Raw genomic sequence first — 21,075 nt, forward strand, 5'->3', positions numbered from 1 at the left:
GTGGTTGGAGTCATAACTTTATGAGAAAAGTCAACGAGATCCTTTATGTACTCTTGATATTATCCTAAGAAAAATATGATTTATATTAAATAAATTTTCAATATGAGGATAAAATATGAGTTTAGAGGGTCTAAGATGTCAAAAATATGAATTTGAGGGAAAATCCCACATCAAAATCATCAAAAATGGGCTCTAAATGCGAAACAGGTCAAAAACCGGAAAAAGAGGGTGACACTGTGAAGGCCTTCTGACTTGCGAAGGTTAGAGGTTCGGTGCGAGGGTGGGAGCAGTGAACCCAAAGTCGGATGTGAAAGTAGCTTCGGACCGAACGCCTAGCACAATGCAAAAGACAGAAGAGGGTTGCGAATGTTGGACTCGTAGTGAACGTTCTCGGTTCTTGTATGCGAATGTCTTCGGCCTAGATGCGAGAATTCCGAAGCGAATCTCCCTGGCAAGAATACGAACCTCTAACTAAAAGCGAATGTGACTATGGGTTTGCGAGGACTTGCAAGGGTTCACGGGTGAACAGTAACCTGCAAACCTTCAGGCCTCTTTTTGACTTCCTTTTTCCGTTTTATGCGGTTTTCGACCATGGGAAGGTTCGGGTTGGTATGGATGTTCATATAAACGTTGGAAAATGTGATTTTTATTACCAAGAGGTTTGCGAGAGTTTGGGATAGATTGGGAGAGATTTTGGGAGAGATTTGAGAGAGATATCGTTTTTAGATTTTGCTAAGGTTTTGCACCGTAGTGATAGGATTATAACCTCCAATACACCTTGTTATGAGTGTTATACACCCCCAAAGGGTACGTAATAGTGTTTTATCAAGTCCTTACATCACTCACCCTATTTAGGGTTTTGTTTTTTCTAAACATTAGAAACTTCCAAGTAATAATACTTTGTATTATGATAGAGAGTTGTACATTAGTAAACATAGAGTAAGCCCTAACATACAAGCACTTGTTGAGTTGACCGATTTGAATTTTTAACTTTGACTTGACCAAAAATTGACGGTTATCACATAAAGAGCATAAAGAGGGAACAATTTGGAATCAAAACCCTTTTATATTTAAGCTTATTTCATGTCGGGTCGAAGAATCAATAATGTCACTCGACTCAGAAACGGGTCGCAATAAATGTTGCGTACTCAATTACCCCCTAAGGTGATAGTAAAACCCTAAAATGAAAGGACATTTGTTTGTGCAAATAGGATAAATGTCGATTCGGTTCAGAAATAACCACTCAGTCAATTTCTTATTTTACGTTCCAAAGCACGTTTATTGGAATTAAAAGATAATCATATAATTGTTAGGTAAAAATTCTTAATGTTTCATTAAAAAAATAAATGAAAACCTTAAAATTGGGAATTATTTATTTAGGAGGTTGGAATAAATAAATTTTAGAAGACATCGAACATAAGATGCTTCTAAGAAAAGGAAAATCAATCATTAATGTTTGATATCAATCTTAGAAGAAGCACAAATTTCTGGATGGATATTAGTGACTAAAGTTACATGGATAGTCTTAGAGGTCTTTAAGTTTGACAGAGATTTAAGAAATTCAGAGAGCTAAAGGATTAGAGATCGGAAAAAGAGAAGGAAACAAAATTACATTACAATTTCAGCTTTGAATTTCGAGATGAATTTATGATTTGGCCACCAATCTTCCTTTTTTTCGAATGATAACTCTAGCGTCGTCTAGCTTGTTTCAAAAAACTCATCACGTACCAATAATAGGGTGATCCTGAGGAGAATGGACAAGAGTCCACACTTCATTTCTGTCGAACTCTGCTAACTCTTCTTGCATGGCTATAATCCAGTTAGCATCTTCTAATGCTTCCTTGATGGATTTTGGTTCACCCATTAACATAAATGCCAAGAAATTACATTCATTTTGGATGTTAGTAGCAAAGTGAGTTTGTACACCGATGTTGAGATTTCCTATAACATGGTTTGGAGGATGATCCTTTGCCCATATATGTAATCTCGGAAGCTCTTGTATAGTTGATGATCCGATATCAACAATAGGGATATGTTGTTCCCCCTGACAGTTTCAAATTGAGGATGATCCTCCCCCTGAACTTCTAAACTAGAGATATCTAAATCATCTTCGTTCAATAAGTCAAAGAACTTGGCTACGCTATCGTTGTTGTTCGGAATAAGATCGAATTCGAAGAATGATCTACTACATCTTGGAAACCTTCAAAATTTGGTTCAATAAAGGGAAGACCATTCTCCCCCTCAACTTGAGAAGGTTGAATTGGATTAGAATCAAATGGAGGAAAAGTAGGAGTCGGACCAGAAACATTTTGGGAAATCGGAGTTGTAGTTGAGGACGGTCTTGATCGCGATTCCAAATCAAGAGCTGTTTTTGATGGCCCGATGATTCAGAAATCAATAATCTTTTGATTTTGATGAGTATCCTAGGAAGATTGTTTCATCTACTTTGGGTTGAAATTTTGTAAGTTGATCACGGTTGTTTTTGATAAAGCACTAGCAGCCGAAGACATGTAGGAATGAGATACTCGGATTACGACCATTCATTTCTTCATACAGTGTCATGTTGAGGGGTTGATTAAAGATGCTTCGATTTTGAGTGAAGCAGGCAGTGGACACGGCTTCAGCCTAGAGATAAAGTGGAAGATTTGCAAAGTTGAGCATAGATCGAGTAGCTACAACGAGAGTTTTGTTTCTTCTTTCAACCACACCATGTTTTTGAGGAGTGTGGGGAGCTGAGAAATTGTGGTCAATGCCTTTGTCAGAGAGGAATTTCTCAATGGAGACATTGGTGATTTCCGAATCATTATCACTTCAGATCCGTCTTACAAGTAGTTTGAAGAAAACTTCAATTCCTTTGATAAAGTTGATAAGTTTCGAGCCTGTCTCAGATTTCAGCCTGAGGAAGAAGACCCAAGTGAACCTTGTAAAATCATCCACAATCAAAAGAATGTACTTTTGTGATGCATGCTTTTAACAGTGGAAAGTCCACAAAGATCAATATGAAGGACTTCTAATCGTTCCGAAATGGATTTTTCGATAATAACATGATGACCTTTCTTGGAGTGCTTCCCACATTCACACGCATCACACAAATGATCATTTTCAAACTTAAGGAGTGGCAAACCTCTGACCATTTCACCAGAAACAGGATCATTCATATATCGAAAATTTAAGTGAGCAAGCCTCCAATGCCATAACCAACTGACATCAGGAATGGATTTTGAGAGTAAACAGAGTTGAGGCTTGCTAATGATCATGTTGATGTCTAGAGGATACATATTCATATTGCAATTTGATTTGATGATACATTCTTTCCGGTCTTCTGTCATGACATAGCTATGCTTTTCGTAGAAATCAACTCTTCGGTTGGAATCAGTGAGTTGAGCCACACTTATCAAATTGTGCTTTAGGTCAGCTACATATACCACATTTGAGACAAATAAAATTTCCATTAGTGAAGATGCCATAACCTCTGACCTGAGAGTTGGATTTGTTGCCATACATCACATAGCTAGCATTTGGTGAGAGTTTAAGATCACGCAAAAAATCTTTTTACCTCGTCATGTGCATGGAACAAGCGCTATCAATATACCATATTTTATCTTGTTCCGAAGCACAGAGTGCCTGTAAAAATTAGTGAATTTTGGAGTTTTTAGGCTCCCAGTGAGGTTTTTGGACTTGGACACGGGCTTTGGACTTATGTTGTGACTTTGGAGCAATGGATGTCTCAGAGGATTTGTTTCGAGATTCTTCTTGAAATAAGCAGAAAGCCATGGTCTTTTCATTGATCAAGAAATCATATTCAGCAACAGCTTGTTTGGAAACAGCTTTTCTTGGACCAATAGTTTTTGGAGCTGTAGGAATCATAGTGTCACTTGAAGTTGCAGTTTCATTTTTAACACTTTTAACTTTCCACTCAAATTTTTGGTTTGAATCATTTGAAATTTTTTTAGTAAAAGTTTTCTTGGGAACTCGTTCTTTTTTCGCTATTTCTGATGGCACATTTGGTTTTAAAAGTTGTTGTGGTTTGAAAATCGTACCATCAGATTTAGCAGTGAACACGGTGGAAACTATTCGAGAAGAGTTAGGTGCTGTTTGTTTTTTTGAAGTCAAAATGTCTGCAGTCTGCGGACCACATCTGCAAGCCTCTGCGGCAGAAGAGATGGACCAAATGTCTGCAGTCTGCAATAAGAAGACTGTTTGTTTTTAATGTCTGCGGGCCGTTAAAATAAATTGAATTTTTAAACTTAATTTCATGTTATAAACATTAAAAATGCATTTTTAACAAAAAAATGAAAGAAAAAAAAAACTGCACGATGGCCATTTTTTTTTTGGTTTAGGTTAAAATGAGGTCTGAAGACCTTTGAAGACAGTGGCCCATGTCTGCGCCAGGAAGACCTCGCGCAGACGTTTTCTGATCTGCGCACTTCCAAAAAACAAACAATCTGCGAGGGCATATGTCTGCGCGTTGTCTGCGCGGCGCAGACAAAAGTGATTGCGCAGATCTTCACACAAAAAACAAATAGCCCCTTAGTATTGGTTGGATGAGTATCAACAACAGTCTTTTTCGGAATGGGATTGACAACCTTGTTTTGAGCTGCTGAACTAGGAGGATTAGAAGGCCTCTTAAGAGTCTTAACAGACACAAATGTGTTGTGGTTCCTAGTGGATGGGCTCATAATCCGAGGTACATTTTTCTTGGAATTCTCAATGAATCTGGAATCATGTCTTGACCTAATTTCCTTTTTAAGGGACTTTTCTGCTTCTATTTTAGGATCGATGACATCTTTCCTATTTAATGAAGGTTTCTTCCTAGAGTCAGATGATGACTTGGAAGATTAGCCAACAGATGGGTTGTTAAAAGTAGGCTTGATTGGCACTAAGGTTGTTTTTGAAATCACTTGACAATTAGAAACACAAGATTCAAAAGAATAAAGTACTTAAGATTTATTCTTCTATGTCACTATCAAAAGATGCCCAGACAAAATCTGATTTATCCGAGTCAGGTCCAGTTGTCTCTAGAATAATTTCCTCAATAACACAATTGTTAGGAGGACTTTGGTTCATAATCTGAACTACAGTATGGGTGATGCTAGGTAAGGATTCTGAGGTCTGATTCAGGTCTAGGGGTATTTGGGGCGGAAGAGGCGTGGAATCAGGATACTTGAAAATTATGGGTTGAAACTCAGGAATCGGAGAAGAAAATCGGTTCGAGGTCTCAGGAAGGGGTGACATAGGTGAGACAATGGTATCTGAATGTTTGCAGTTTAGAATGTCTCCCATAAAAGTTAGATTTTGTAACTCCTTTAAGCTACAAGAAATAGGTTTCGTAAACTCGCTTCCGAGACCAGGTGCTTCGGACCAAGGATGGCGATAATTATGAGTCATCCGTTCAGTGGCTTCAAGAATATCTATGGCATGATGTAAAGCATCAATTTTGGCATTCAGACGTTTGTTATCAGAAATTAAAACATTCCCTTCAGAATAAGTGATTTCACATTTGTCTTTAAGAATGATACAATCATCTTGTGACATTACAAGTTCTCGTTCTAACGACTTTATCTTAGGCTTCCTATCTTCGAAAAACATAATTTAAGACTACTTAACTTTCCATCTTCTTACTCGCATCTATGGAAGAATAACAAGCTTTATAGATAATGTCCATATTTGAGTGGATTTGGGTTAGATATGGTTCACAAAGAGATAAATCAAAAGTATTATCAATAATCATAGATTTTACCTATTGAACGATGCTTCGACTTGGTGGATCATTAGTTGCCATGTAGCATAAACTTTGGCTCAGCATCTTTGTCATCTCCTTCTGATCCAGATGTCCAGTAGCCTTCATCACATTCAATTGTCTTTCTAGCCATAAGACACATGTTTCTTCCAAAATTCACATCATCTTCATCACCAGATGACCAATATCCTTCCATATCTCTTGACACGATGGTGACGAATGCTTTTTCACTTGTAGTCATTTCTTGAGCTTGGTGGGATAGTATGCAGAATCCTTGATCTTTGGTTTCTCTATGATTTCAGCCATATAATCTTTGGCAAAGTGATTTCCATGACAAAGAACCTTCAGTTTTCTGACTTTGGATTATCACGGGATTCCGAGGAGTGACTTGGTGTAGAGATGTTTGGCATGTAGGCAGATGAGTTTTTTGAGGATTTAGGAAATGGTTGAGTGTTATTCTGGTGAGGAGCTTAGAAACGGTTGTGAAATGGTTTGTGAGTTGGGTTCCATGGTCTCTTATATTTCATGGACAAGAAAGCAAACTCTTGTTGAAAGCAAAGTTCGGAGTCCATCGCTTCAGGTTAGAGGTTTTCATCTAACCGATAGTTGGAATTAGCAAGAACGTCTAAAGCTCGTTGAGAGGGTTTAATAGATGGAATGGGAGGGATAAAAACTTTGAAAGGGTCCGAAATAGAGGGGTTTGAGACTTGAGGATTGAAAGAACTAACAAGAGCTAGAGGACCTCCTGAGAGTTCTCTCAATGTTTGAGCGATGTTTGATTTATGTCCTTGAAGCTCATCAAATATGTGGTAAACCTTCAGCTTCTTTAGAGATCCACTACTTCGAAGACATAATTTCATGTTTCTCCATCCTTTACCAAGACTATTTATGAACTTAAGATTGTATTCTAGTGGAGTTCGGACAACTCCATGAGCTATCATGTTGTTGACAACGATTCGGTATCTGTTTGAAGTCGAGGAAGTTGATTCACTGGGAGTTGTGGTGAAAGTATTGAACTCGTTGACGATGGAAGTCAAATGCTTATCATTCATGTTTTTTGTTCCCTTTGAACAGGTCTTGGAGTGTGTCCCAAATCTCTTTAGCATATTTGCACAACTTAATGTACTCAAAGAGAGAAGGAGGAACTCCAAACAACATATCAGAAAACGCAACTTGATCTGCATGCAATTTCTCTATATCGGTAGCAGTGAGAGGTGCCTGATGTTGTTCATCTTGGCCCAAGAGAGTTGCAGCAACATCTCTTACGTTTTGTCTAACCGAAACATGTGGACCTTCTTTCACAGATCTCCATATTTCTTCACCTTTTTCCTTACCAAGTAAGAACCTTTCAATTCTTACTTTCCAGTGAAGGGCAACCCATACTATTCTCTATTTTCATTGACTACGTTTGTTAAGGATTAGGAGTAGCCATTGAAGTTAAGATATTAGAGCAGAAGTAGTATATAGAAGAACTTTTATCCTGAATACAGAACTGACTGAAACACCAGGTAATTTCAAATCAACTATAATTTGTTCTTATGGATTCAATGGACAACCACCAAGCTCTGATACCAATTATTAGGTCAAGAATCAATGTGCAAGGACAAGGTTTGAAAACTCAAACCTTGAGTTAATCTTTAAGATCAACGAATGCTTTTAATGTAATGTTTCAGTCGAATCTGGTAATACTAGTTAGGACTTGAAAGAGATATTCATGAAAGTGTGCAAGTAATAAATGAAGAAAACTTAGAGCATAATCAATGCAAAGATATTTAAGGAACAAGAAGAGTGTTATGAAAGAACTTTGACTTGAAGGAAAAGTGAAAGTGATGTGAAATGAGTAATTACTATTCTTAGTGTAAAACTTTGAATCGTTCACTTCATTTTAATGCTGAAAACATTCACTCCTTATATAGAGAAGGAAGAACATAGTCCACATGGAGATATATTTCTAGGGCTAGATAATAATCCGTGCTTGATAAACTAATATCTAAATGATACATAAAAGTAAGTCCTATGAAATGTTACATCAACAATAAGACAACAAACATTAAACGCTTAAACAGACTTCTGATACTGGATTCATCTTCATCTTGGAACTTCATCTCGTCTCGAACTCAGATGACATCAAAACTTGATTTCTTGGGATTACTCGAGGTTCACTTTTCATGATTCAACACGAAGGCACCAAGGCCGGTCCATTATTTGTAAGATAGTATGCTAGCTATGTTTGTGATATGTATATGAAAGACCAGGATTTGTCTCCTGAAATTTGTATGAAAGACCAGGATATGGCCCCTGGCATCTGTATGAAAGACCAAGATATGGCCTCTAGCACCTGTATGGAAGACTAACTTTTGGACCTCGGCATGAAATTACTTGTAAGACTAAGATTTGGCCCATAGCACTAACTTATTTATGTTTGGTATGTATACTTTATGAAAATCACTAAGCTTCTGCTTACGGCTTATATAGATGGTTTCAGGTACTTCCAGTACTAAGGGAAAGGGTCCGGCGTGATGGCACAACATTCTCCCCTCACAATTTTTCGCACTTCTTGATATTGTTACTCTCAAGATCTTACATTGTTACTGCATGGTGGTTTTTGGACAATTTGATGATTGTAACTGTTGTTTAAAAATGAAAAATTTTATCATGGTTTTTGGTTTCTTATTTTCTCATGGTTTTTGGGTTGTTACAATACTCGAAATCCGAGAGGAAGAGATCCTGACTCCAACTAATTTGGTTTTTTGCAAATTGATTTTGAAACCGGAAGCCATAAAGAAGAACCTCAAAACACGAACCAATTGATTCACATTATCCAAACTCCAAGGTGAAAGTAACACTACAATCATCCGCATAAAGAAGTCGATAAATCTCTATTCCACGAATAGAGGTTCCCCTAAAGAAATTAGCCATCCAATCCCTTTCTAATTCTACATGTAAGCCCTCCATGGCTAAAATAAAAATGAAAAGAGACAGAGGATCCCCCTGTCTGATTAAACCTCTCTAAGTTTAAAACTCTTTAGTATGGGAACCGTTGATGACCACCGAAGCTCTCGTAGATCTTAGTAAGTCTAAAATCCAACCACACCACTTAGGACCAAATTCCAAAATCTCCATGATCTCTATAAGGTAATCCTACGAGAGTGAATCATATGCCTTTTCAAAACCCACTTAAAAACCAAAGGGTGGATTTTTCAAACCCTTACACCAAGAGAGTACCTTGTTAAGAAGAAAAGACTCATCCAAAATTTGTCTACCTTTAATGAAAATAGACTTCTCCAAACTCACCATTGAACCGATAACATCTGTTAACCTATTAGCCAAAAGTTTAAAATTAATTTATATTGGCATCCTATAAAACTAATAGGCCTAAAGTCTCTAACATTCTTCCAATCTTTAATTTTTGGGATAACACTAAAGAAAGAGGCATTACATCCCATGGGAACATCCGAATGGATGTAAAAATGTGTGACAAAATCCACCACATCGTCTGCAATAAGATTCCAATACCTCTTAATGAAGCCAAAAGAAAAACCATCATAACCGGGAGCTTTAGAAGAACCACAATCCCAAATCGCCCGTTTGATTTCTTCACGTGAAAAAGGCCTCGGTCCCTGATGACGAGAGAAAAGATCTTCATAAAAAGATCGAAATTCCTCCTTAAGCATATATGGATCATCCACCCACACCTCATCAATAAACAGACCACGAATGGCTAATTGTCGTCTCTTTCGATTAACTATTCCATGAAATAAGCTATAACTCTCATCACCATCTATGCCCCCATAGGATCTTTGTTTTCTGAGCTACATCGGCCAGAGATAAATGGTCTAAGTCCTTAATCTCTTTCTGTGTTGAAATCCGTTGTTCACGCAACAAGGCAGCACCATCATCAGTCATGAGTCGTATATAAATATCTTCTAATAAATCTTACATCTCCTTTGTTTTAAGACCCAGTTGATCTTCAGTAAAGGAGTTCCAATCCCTGATGTTAGATTTAAGAAGTTGAAGTTTTTTCTTAAAAATAATCCAAGGATTAGAGGACCCGACTCCCCGCGTCCAAGAATCACGAACCAACTGATCAAACTCATCCAAATCAAACCAATAGTGGAAAAGACGGAAGGGATAAGGCCTATAATCAACTTTGTGATCCAAAAAAAGAATAGGACGATGATCAGGAAAAAAAATTCAAAACTATGTCAGACATATGTAGCTAAGCGAACATAACACCATCGGTCACTAAGAATTTATCCAACTTGCTGAAAGTAGATCCCCCTATGACTCCAAGTAAATCTACCCCCCCCCCCCACCCACACACACACAAACACACACTGACGGAATATCAACCAAATCATCCTTGTCAATGAACTGGTTAAAAGAATTGGTCGCGCCACCCCAATCTCTCTGGCTCATCCCAAACAACATTAAAATCTCCCATTAGGACATACTCTCCATGTAAGGAGCTAATCGTCTACTGAAGACCATCCCAAATCAGTTTCTTGGATCCAACATCTTGAGGAACATACACCTAAATAAACATAACCACCAAGTTCATTCTCACCCAAATGGCTTCAATCGTGACAAAGTGATCGACAATAATTACGCTTTTAGCAATAATTACCCTTTTTTAGAAATGCAAGTTGGATTCCAAATAACAACAATACCCCTGAAGCACCACGAGAAGGAGAAAAAGCATGAGAAAACAACACATTGCCCCAAAAAGACCGAATTGTAAATAGGCTCACCACCTCCATTTTAGATTCTTAAATATCTAAAAAAAATCATCTTATAGTTTTGACATGAAGTTTTAACCCACAGTCATTTATCATTACACCTCGCTCCTTGAATGTTTATAGAAAGACAATTCATAGGAAAACTTGTCTATTCATGTGGCCTTGAACTATTTCTTTCACCCGATCCAAACACTCATCCATATTATACTCCATCGCACTTTCAACATAAAAAAAAAAATTTAATCTCATCAAGGAATGACATATTATAAATCGTGCCTCCATAACCTCTACCTTTCCCTACATAATTAGAGAAACTTGGAGGATGTGTCAACGAGTCTTCTGAAATCCATCCACCTCGACATGGGACCAAACCACCTAAAAATCCAACCAGGGCAGCACTATCACACCCCCAAATCGGAACAGCGGAAACGTTCGGGGGCGGATGACTTCATGTGGTAACGTAACAAATGAATACATAGTAAAGAAAGCAATACAACCATCATATATATAATTGAAAGTTTACATTATTCAAAAGAGTACATGTTCAAAACCAATTACAATATGATGCCAAAATATGAATTTAAACTAGTGCCGCAGCGTTCCTTCTTCAAAAGTTGTTTAGTACCCGTAATTACTGAGTCCCAGAGACATACAAGTAGTTTTGAAAGACTAGATCAACATTTAAGTTGGTGAGCTTCATAAGCATATAATGATAGTATTTGTATGAAAATGAAATGGTTCGTTTTTATTTGTTAGTCTCTAGAAAATCCCATATTTCCTACTGGTATAAGCGTAGCCTTAAACCAAGACCAATATATGTTAAAAAGTTGATGTTTTCCCATCTATGAGTAGTGGTTAGAAGTTCCAAACTTATATAGCAATTGGGTTTTTCATACATAAAGTAAATGAATTATTGTACGTATAAAACCTCCACTACATCTGAAAAACCCCGTAAATCAATGTGTTTTTAATACTCTATGTGAGTTTTATAACCATGCTATTGACAAGGAATGCTTATACACAACGTTCTTTAGGTGTTGGAATATTCAGACGTTTTTTACCTCAAATGGTGTACTGTAGCTAACAGTCAGGGTGCGGGGTTGTCAATCCCGTATAGATCTATACACAAACACCATGCTCCCCCTCCAAGGGATTCTAGTATATTATACAGGACTTGAAATGTGTACTCGAGCGTACGTGAAGTTTAATGTCTCACAAAACTTAGTATAAAACAGATATACGTATGAAAATGTTCATTTGTTCTTGTATATGAAAGTAGTCTCTTGAAATAGTATTTCCATGTATGTATAAATTCGTAGTATTATCGTAAAACTATACCTATTATAGTTTTCTAAAAGTGCGTTTCGTTAGTTAGGGGTGTCAATTTATGACACGACACGACAAAAATACATGACACAAAACGAAATCGGGACGAAATCATAATTCGAATTCGTTTTCGTGTCGTGTTCGTGTCAAGTTTAAAAAACACAATGTCGTGTCGTGTCGTGTTCGTGTTTGCAAATCCACACGAAATTGACACGATTGAGCATGTATTTGTCGTGTTTTCGTGTTTGTCGTTTGTATCGTGTTATATATGATTAAATATGAATTAAATAAAATAATAGTTATGTAATATTATCTTTGTCGTGTCGTGTCGTGTTGTCGTTTTTTAATTGGTTCGTTTTCGTGTTAGTGAAAAAAAACACGATATCGTATCGTGTCGTGTTCGTGTTACAGAAAACTTTGTCGTGTCGTCTCGTGCCAGACAAAAACACGACACGACGGCCCGATTTGACAGGCCTATCGTTAGTATAGTAATTCCTAGTGAAAATGTTCACTTGTTATGAAAAGTATAGTTTTTGTAGCGGCCAAACCAGCACACATAAACATAGTATAAGCAGAGTGTCTGATTTACATAAATACATAAATCATTTCTTATTTCAAAAGATAAGATGTTATCGTGGTATAATTTGCATATGAAAGTTTCCCTATAATAGTTATAAATCACATATGATTTCGTTGATAAAAAGAGAATAATGAAACTTTATATAACACACAATAATAATCGAGTGTTTTACTTGTATTCCCCCCCCCCCCCCCCCCCCCTTAAAAGCATATAAAAGTACTTATAAAACGTTTAAAAGTGTGAATTATAGGGGTATGAACTCACTTGAAAGATCGGAGAAGGCGGGATGAAAACCAGACAGAATTTCGACTCGGGAAAGCGGATTTTCACGGGATTCTTGATAATCTCGGGAGTACAAACGACCCTTGGGACTTGAGCAATGCGACCAGGACTTCGGGATAGCACGGGCACGGAAAACGAGGCAAAAACGCAAGAGAGATGCGAGAGAATGGCCCTTTTCTTCGGAACCCTCGCATTCCTTTTATAGGGGGTGTGAACCGCCTCCGTACGCGGGGCGTACGCTGGGCGTACCCGTGCGTCACGCATGCGCGCATCCTCGACTGCCTCGGACCCCCGGATGGGAGTGGACGTAGCTTCGCATAGGGTACGACGTGGACGATCCGACGCCAAGGCCTTGAGTACACTGGGCGTACTCGGGCGTGACTCAGCCTTCGGATAATACCGAAGTTTTCATTAAAATTTATATTTTCAATACTTAATAAACTTCAAAATTTAATATCTTCTTCATACGAACTCCGTTTTCGATGTTCTTTATATCCACGCGTAGGTGAGACTATACTCTACAACTTTCGTTTAGATTCCATCGGCAAATTTTGAAATTATTTTTATTAATCATTTTTAAAAGGTCGAGGTAAGAAAATTTCTTTAAAAATTCGTAACTTCATTATCTGACGTCTGTCTTTGCCAGACTTTTTACCGTTGAAAAACCATTGTCGAGACCTTCGATTCTCAATTAGATCATTCTGGTCAAAAGTTGCTCGATCTCTGTTTCGAGTTTTTAGCTGTCCGTTGCTAAGCCGAACTTAGAAAATTCATAACTTTCTTATACGAAGTCAGATTTGGGCTTTCTTTTTACGTACGATCACAGTTTATTGACATCTAACATAATAGGTAATTTAATTAGTGATTTTTGGATATTTTATTTTCGAAGTTAAGTTCATTATAACGAGCGTGGTTACAATACTTGACTTTTTAGATCGTTTACATAGAGTTGAAATATCGGGTTGTCATGTCATCCCCCTGTTAGAGGCAATTTCGTGCCAAAATTAAAATTAAGAAAGATACAAGTGAATCAAAGAAAAAGATGTGGGTACTTTTGTTTCATCTGATCTTTGCGTTCCCATGTGAATTCAAGTCCTCGCTTGGCGTTCCAACGGACTTTCACGATGGGTATGCGACTTTGTTTCGTTTGTCTGACCTCTCGGCCCATGATTTCTACCGGTTCTTCCACAAAGTTGAGGCTCTCGTTGATCTCGATCTCATCGAGTAGGATAACAAGAGTCTCATCGGACAGACACTTTTTCAAGTTCGATACGTGAAAGGTTGGGTGTATGTTACTAAGTTCACGTGGTAGATTAAGTTTGTAAGCTACAGGGCCGATTCTGGCGAGAATCTCGAAAGGCCCTATGTACCTTGGATTCAGCTTTCCACGCTTCCCAAAGCGTATTAAGCCTTTCCACGGTGAGACTTTCAATAGTACGTGGTCTCCTACTTGGAATTCTAAAGGTTATCTCCGTTGGTCAGCGTAGTTTTTCTGTCGGTCTCTAGATGCTTTCAACCGTTCACGAATCTGAACGATCTTCTCTGTCGTTTCTCGTATGATTTCCGGACCGGTGAGAGTGTTTTCAGTATCTCGTCCTTTAGCTAATTGTGTGTCACCAACTTCGTTCTAGCACAGAGGGGATTTGCACTTGCAGCCATAGAGGGCTTCAAATGGAGAATCCTTTATGCTCGTATGATAACTATTGTTGTATGAAAATTCGACAAGAGGTAAATGGATATCCCATGCCTTTCCAAAGTCAATCACACAGGCTCTCAGCATATCTTCCAAAGTTTGTATCATTCTCTCACTTTGCTCGTCTGTTTGTGGATGGTAGGTTGTACTCATGTCTAGTCTAGTCCTTAGGGAACTTTGTAGTGACTACCAGAACCTTGATGTAAATCTACTATCTCTATCGGAGATAATGGACATCGAAACCCCATGCAATGGCACTATTTCCCTTATGTAAGTTCTTGTAAGCCTTTCCATCTTGTCAGTCTCCTTGATTGGTAGAAAATGCGCGGATTTGGTCAATCTGTCGACGATGACCCATATGGTATCAAGTCCACCCGTTGTCTTGGGCAACTTGGTTATGAAATCCATAGTAATCCGTTCCCATTTCCATTCCGGTATCTCTAGTTGTTGTAGTAATCCTGAAGGTTTCTGGTACTCGACCTTAACCTTAGCGCAAGTAAGACATTTACCTACGAAGGTAGAAATCTTAGCTTTCATGTTAGGCCACCAGTACAGTTTCTTAAGATCCAGATACCTTTTATCTGAACCTGGGTGAACGGAATACCTCATGTTGTGTGCTTCAGTCATGACCACATCCCTAAAACCACAATGTCTCGGTGTCCAGATACGGTCCATGATATAATAGGTTACGCCACCCTGGATTTCTAGATTCTTTTCCATTCCTCTCAGGGATTCACCCGTCACATGCTCGGGTTGTAAAGCTTCCAGTTGAGCCTCCTTAATTTGTGTGGATAAGTGGGAATGGATGGTCATATTCAGAGATTTCACTCTCCGACCAGTGTATTCTTTTTGATTGAGGGCGTCAGCTACTACATTGGCCTTGCTAGGATGATAACAAATCTCGCATTCGTAATCATTGAGTAACTCGACCCATCATCGTTGTCGCAGGTTGAGCTCCTTCTGATCGAAAATGTGTTGAAGGCTCTTGTGGTCGGTGTAAATAGTACTCTTCGTTCCGTACAGGTAGTGTCTACAGATCTTTAAAGCAAATACCACTACTCCTAACTCAAGATCGTGTGTTGTATAGTTTACTTCGTGTGTCTTAAGCTGACGGGAGGCATAAGCAATAACCTTCCCTCGTTGCATAAGAACACAACCAAGCCCTTGATTTGATGCATCCCAATACACTACAAAATCTTCTATCCCTTTGGGGAGGGATAGTATCGGTGCGGTGCACAAGGCTTGTTTCAGTGTTTGGAATGCCTTCTCTTGTTTTGCGTCCCAGTCAAAGACCACGCCTTTCTGGGTTAATGTAGTAAGAGGTTTCGCAATGCTAGAGAAGTTCTTTATGAATCTGCGATAGTAGCCGGCTAGACCTAGAAATCGACAAATCTCTGTAGGTGTCTTTCGTGCTGACCAGTTCTTAATGGCCTTAATTTTGGAGGGGTCCACATGTATCCCTTTTTTGCTAACAACGTGGCCAAAAATTCGACTCTTCGAATCCAAAATTCACATTTAGAGAACTTCGCATAAAGCTTCTCTGATCGTAGTGTTTCAAAGACTCTTCGTAGGTGCTGACTATGTTCTTCCTTACTTCGAGAGTAGATAAGTATATCATCGATGAATACGATGACGAACTGATCCAAGTAAGGACGGTACACTCTATTCATTAGGTCCATGAATACTGCTGGTGCGTTGGTTAATCCGAACGACATCACTACAAATTCGTAGTGTCCATAACGGGTTCGGAAGGCTGTCTTGGGAATGTCTTCCTCTAGCACTCGTAATTGGTGATATCCGGATCGTAGATCTATCTTCGAGAAGTAGCTCGCTCCTTCAAGTTGATCAAATAGGTCGTCAATGTGGAGCAGAGGGTAACGATTTTTGACAGTGAGTTTGTTCAGCTCTCGGTAGTCGATGCACATCCGGAACGATCCGTTTTTCTTCTTCACTAACAAGACCGATGCTCCCCAAGGTGAGAAACTTGGTCTAATGAATCCTTTTTGGTGGAGTTCGTTAAGGTGACTAGAAAGTTCTTGCATATGTGCTGGTGCCAGACGATAAGGCGATTTTGCTACAGCTGTAGCCCCTGGAACTAAATCGATTCTGAACTCGACTTGGCATTGTGGTGGTAATCTCGGTAGTCCTTCTGGAAAGATATCAGGGAAGTCACGTACATCTGGAATGCTGTTAATATCCTTTACTTCCCGACTCATATCAACGATGTGTGCAAGAAATGCCTGATAATCCTTCTGCAAACACTTTCGAGCTTGGATGCACGAAATGATGTGAAGGTTTGTACTTGATTTGTCGCCGTAAATCACTAATGTTTCATTGTTAGGGAGATTTAGACAAACGGCTTTTTCAAAGCACATGATGTCGACGCGAAGAGGACTTAACCAATCCATGCCAACTATGACGTCGAAACTTTTGATTTGGACTGGCATGAGGTTGATTGGGAAAGAGTGACCGTCTAAAGTTAATGTACAATCCATGTATATGCAGTTAGTGTTTTCTGTTTTTCCATTTTCCATTTCTACAGTGAATGATTCTTCTAACACGCTAGGTTTATGTTCAAGTAAGTGAATCAAGTTTTGGCTCACGAAGCTTCTCGCTGCTCCACTATCGAATAGGATGCATGTATATGAATTATCGAGAAGAAACGTACCAGCAACTACTATAGGATCAGCTACGGCTTGCTCGTGACCAATAGCTAATACTCGTCCCACTCCGCCGGTATTCGCTGCCTTTGGGCAGTTTCTTTTGTAGTAGCCCACCTCGCCACAACCGTATCATGCTTGGCCTACACTAGTATTGGGAACTTGAGTGATCGGCTTTACGGGAGCCTTGCAAAAATGGATAGTGTGTCCCTTTCTATTGCAGTTGGAGCACTGCATTTCCCGACAAGGTCCGTGGTGGTGGTAATTGCATTTGGTGCACTTTGGGAGGTTGCCCACATAAGGCTTTGTTGGGTAGAGATTTGTAGGAACGGTAATAGGTACAGTCGCAACGTTTACTGCAACCAGTTGTTGTTTATTCGAGGATTCTTGGGAAGACCCACCCTTCCCTTCATTCCACCCTCTCTTGTTGTTGTTGTTGTTATTGTTGTTTCCCTTTTGTGGTTCTGGTGCAGAAGTGGTTGAGTTTTGATGATTTCCGTGATCAATAAGCGATTGTGCCAGCTATTTGGCACTTTCAAAAGTGTCAGGTTTTGAAGCTAACACGCTTAACTGAATTTGGGGTGACAGTCCCCAAATGTATCGCTCTATTTTCTTACTCTCGGAAGCAATCATATTTGGGCAAAGGATTGCCAGATCGCAAAATATGTCTATATAAGTTGATATGTCGGTACCAATCATTCCCAGAGTCCAGAGTTCGTGCTCGAGTTTTTGAATCTCTCCTCTTGGATAGTACTCCCTCATCAGCATGATTTTCAAGCTCTCCCAGCTTATTAAGTTTGCCACTATCAGGGTAAGTACCTTAATGTGGCCATTCCACCAAGTTAAAGCTCTATCAGTAAATGTGTAAGTTGCAAACTTGACTTTGCTGTGCTCGGGGCAGGAGCAGATTTCAAAGACTGATTCTGTCCTTTCAATCCACTGCCTTAAAATCATCACCCCACCCATTCCATTAAACATCCAGGGCTTAGCATTCGTAAAGTCTTTATAGGTACACTCCCGGGGTTGCCCATGACTATCGCCATGGTTTGAAGGATGTATCCCAACTCCTGAACCAGTAGTAGCAGGGGTATTGATATGTGACGTGGCAGTTGCTATAGCTGCGGTGACTGTTGCCTGAAACATGACAGCAACAAATTGAGGAGGTGGAGGTGGTGGTGGTATCGGTGCTTCCCCACCGTTGTTTCATCTCGGATTTCTACGCGGAGGCATCCTTCAACTAAAGATTGAAAAGACAAGGGTAATAAGTCCATAGTATAGAAAATGTATGTGTCTCATGAACTAAATCGCTATAGTTCAACAACAGATGATAGTATGAGTCTTAAAGATAAAAGAACGAAGGTTATTCGTAAATCCGAATATATGAAAAAGCGTATGGTTTTTCCATAATATTTTAAATATTGAACGAGATACTCAACGTAGTAATAATTGCGTGCGAATTATATTAATATAATAGATGATACAACGATCACGAAAATTTGACCCTTAAAAGGGTCTCCGATTACAAGAATTTTAAGAAAGTAAAAACTTTTAGCTGAGGTCCTAACTTATAACAAAATTTGAGGTTTTCGCAAGTACTACTTGCGACGTGTGTTGCGCTTGGAGCTTGACTCCGCATCCGATTGCTTTGATTCCATAAGACGCCTATCGAAGGCGGCTTGTTGTTCCCTCAACTCTACGAGGGTTGCATTCATTTGTGTTTGGAATGCATCGACGCGGAGGTGGGTGTCATTCTGCAACATATCCAGACGACGGATGTCGGCCGTGTGAACTTGTACTTGCACATTGACTTCCCGGATTCGATTTGCTTGGACCCCCGATTGATAGGACTGGTTGGCCAGTTTACCTAACATGACCGGAAGTGCTAAGTCGGCTGAACCTCCGTCCCTGATGTCATAGAAGTTTCGACACATACCGTAGGGAGAGCGTATCCCTTGTTGTTGGCTCCAATGGTGGAGGTGACTTCCCCAAACGGGAGTCGGTCCCTGGAAGTTCCTCTTAATGGCTGGAGGGTCAACTACTTCTGGTTCTGAGTCTATACTAGAGTCGTCCCCCTCTTCCAACTCGATGGGTTCTTCGTCCTCTTCCGGATCCTCCTCTACCCATCCTCCGTTGCCCTGGTTCGGGTAGTAGGGGTCCCCTTGTGGGTGAAATCCAGCCATTTGACTATACGAAAATAGGTTTATAAGATTTGAACAAAACTTGAGAACATGTAACACTAATTAATCTATTGTATGCACCAAATACTCATATAGTATTTAAATTGTATGTTTGATACTAGTGTCCATTTTGGTAAGTTTTGACTTGTTGCTCACTACGATCATTCCTCGATATACATTAGTCTAATTTCGGATAAATATAGTTGATCAGGCTATATTTGTCCCAAATTTGATTACATATCTCGAGAACTAATCGTAGTGTCCAACTCGTCTTAATATTTTTTGTATAGTTCTTATCATGAAAATATGTTGTTGTATGCATGTATTTTGTATTTTTCATGACCAAAAGTAATCTATTTTAAATGAAATAAGGATTTTAGGTGTGAAAACCTTTTGTCAGAGACTTTGAGTACCTAAGCATTTATAGTTTGTATATCTTATGAGGTTCGATATACTTAGTTCACTACAAACATTGCTTAGATACCAATCTGTCACACCCCCAAACCGGAACGGCGGAAAGGTTCGGGGGCGGATGACTTCATGTGGTAACGTAACAAATGAATACATAGTAAAGAAAGCAATACAACCATCATATATATAATTGAAAGTTTACATTGTTCAAAAGAGTACACGTTCAAAACCAATTACAATATGATGCCAAAATATGAATTTAAACTAGTGCCGCAGCGTTCCTTCATCAAAAGTTGTTTAGTACCTGTAATTACTGAGTCCCTGGGACATACAAGTAGTTTTGAAAGAGTAGATCAGCATTTAAGCTGCTGAGTTTCATAAGCATTTAATGATAGTATTCGTATGAAAATGAAATTGTTCGTTTTTGTTTGTTAGTCTCTAGAAAATCCCATATTTCCTACTGGTATAAGCGTAGCCTTAAATCAAGACCAATATATGTTAAAAAGTTGATGTTTTCCGATCTATGAGTAGTGGTTAGAAGTTCCAAACTTATATAACAATTGGGTTTTTCATATATAAAGTAAATGATTTTATGTACGTATAAAACCTCCATTACATCTGAAAAACCCCGTAAATCAATGTGCTTTTAATACTCTATGTGAGTTTTATAACCATGCTATTGACAAGGAATGCATATACACAACGTTCTTCAGGCGTTGGAATATTCTGATGTTTGTCACCCCAAATGATGTACTGTAGCTAACAGTCAGGGTGCGGGGTTGTCAATCTCATATAAATCTATACACAAACACCATGCTCCCCCTCCAAGGGATTCTGGTATATAATACAGGACTTGAAATGTGTACTCGAGCGTACGTGAAGTTTAATGTCTCACAAAACTTAGTATAAAACAGATTTTTACGTGTGAAAATGTTCGTTTGTTCTTGTATATGAAAGTAGCCTCTTGAAATAGTATTTCCATGTATGTAAAAGTTCGTAGTATTCTCGTAAAACTATACCTATTATAGTTTTCTAAAAGTGCATTTCGTTAGTATAGTAATTCCTAGTGAAAATGTTCACTTGTTATGAAAAGTATAGTTTTTGTAGTGCCAAAACCGGCACACATAAATATAGTATAAGCAGAGTGTCTGATTTATATAAATACATAAATCATTTCTTATTTCAAAAGATACGATGTTATCGTGGTATAATTTGCATATGAAAGTTTCCCTATAATAGTTATAAATCACATATGATTCCGTTGATAAAAACCGAACAATGAAACTTTATATAACACACAATAATAATCGAGTGTTTTACTTGTATTCCCCCCCCCCCCCCCCCCCCCCCTTAAAAGCATATAAAAGTACTTATAAAAGGTTTAAAAGTGTGAATTATAGGGGTATGAACTCACTTGAAAAATCGGAGAAGGCGGGATGAAAACCGGACAGAATTTCGACTCGGGAA

The sequence above is a fragment of the Lactuca saligna genome, chromosome 5 (assembly GCF_052625555.1).
Source record: "Lactuca saligna cultivar CGN05327 chromosome 5, ASM5262555v1, whole genome shotgun sequence".
NCBI classification, from domain to species: Eukaryota; Viridiplantae; Streptophyta; class Magnoliopsida; order Asterales; family Asteraceae; genus Lactuca; species Lactuca saligna.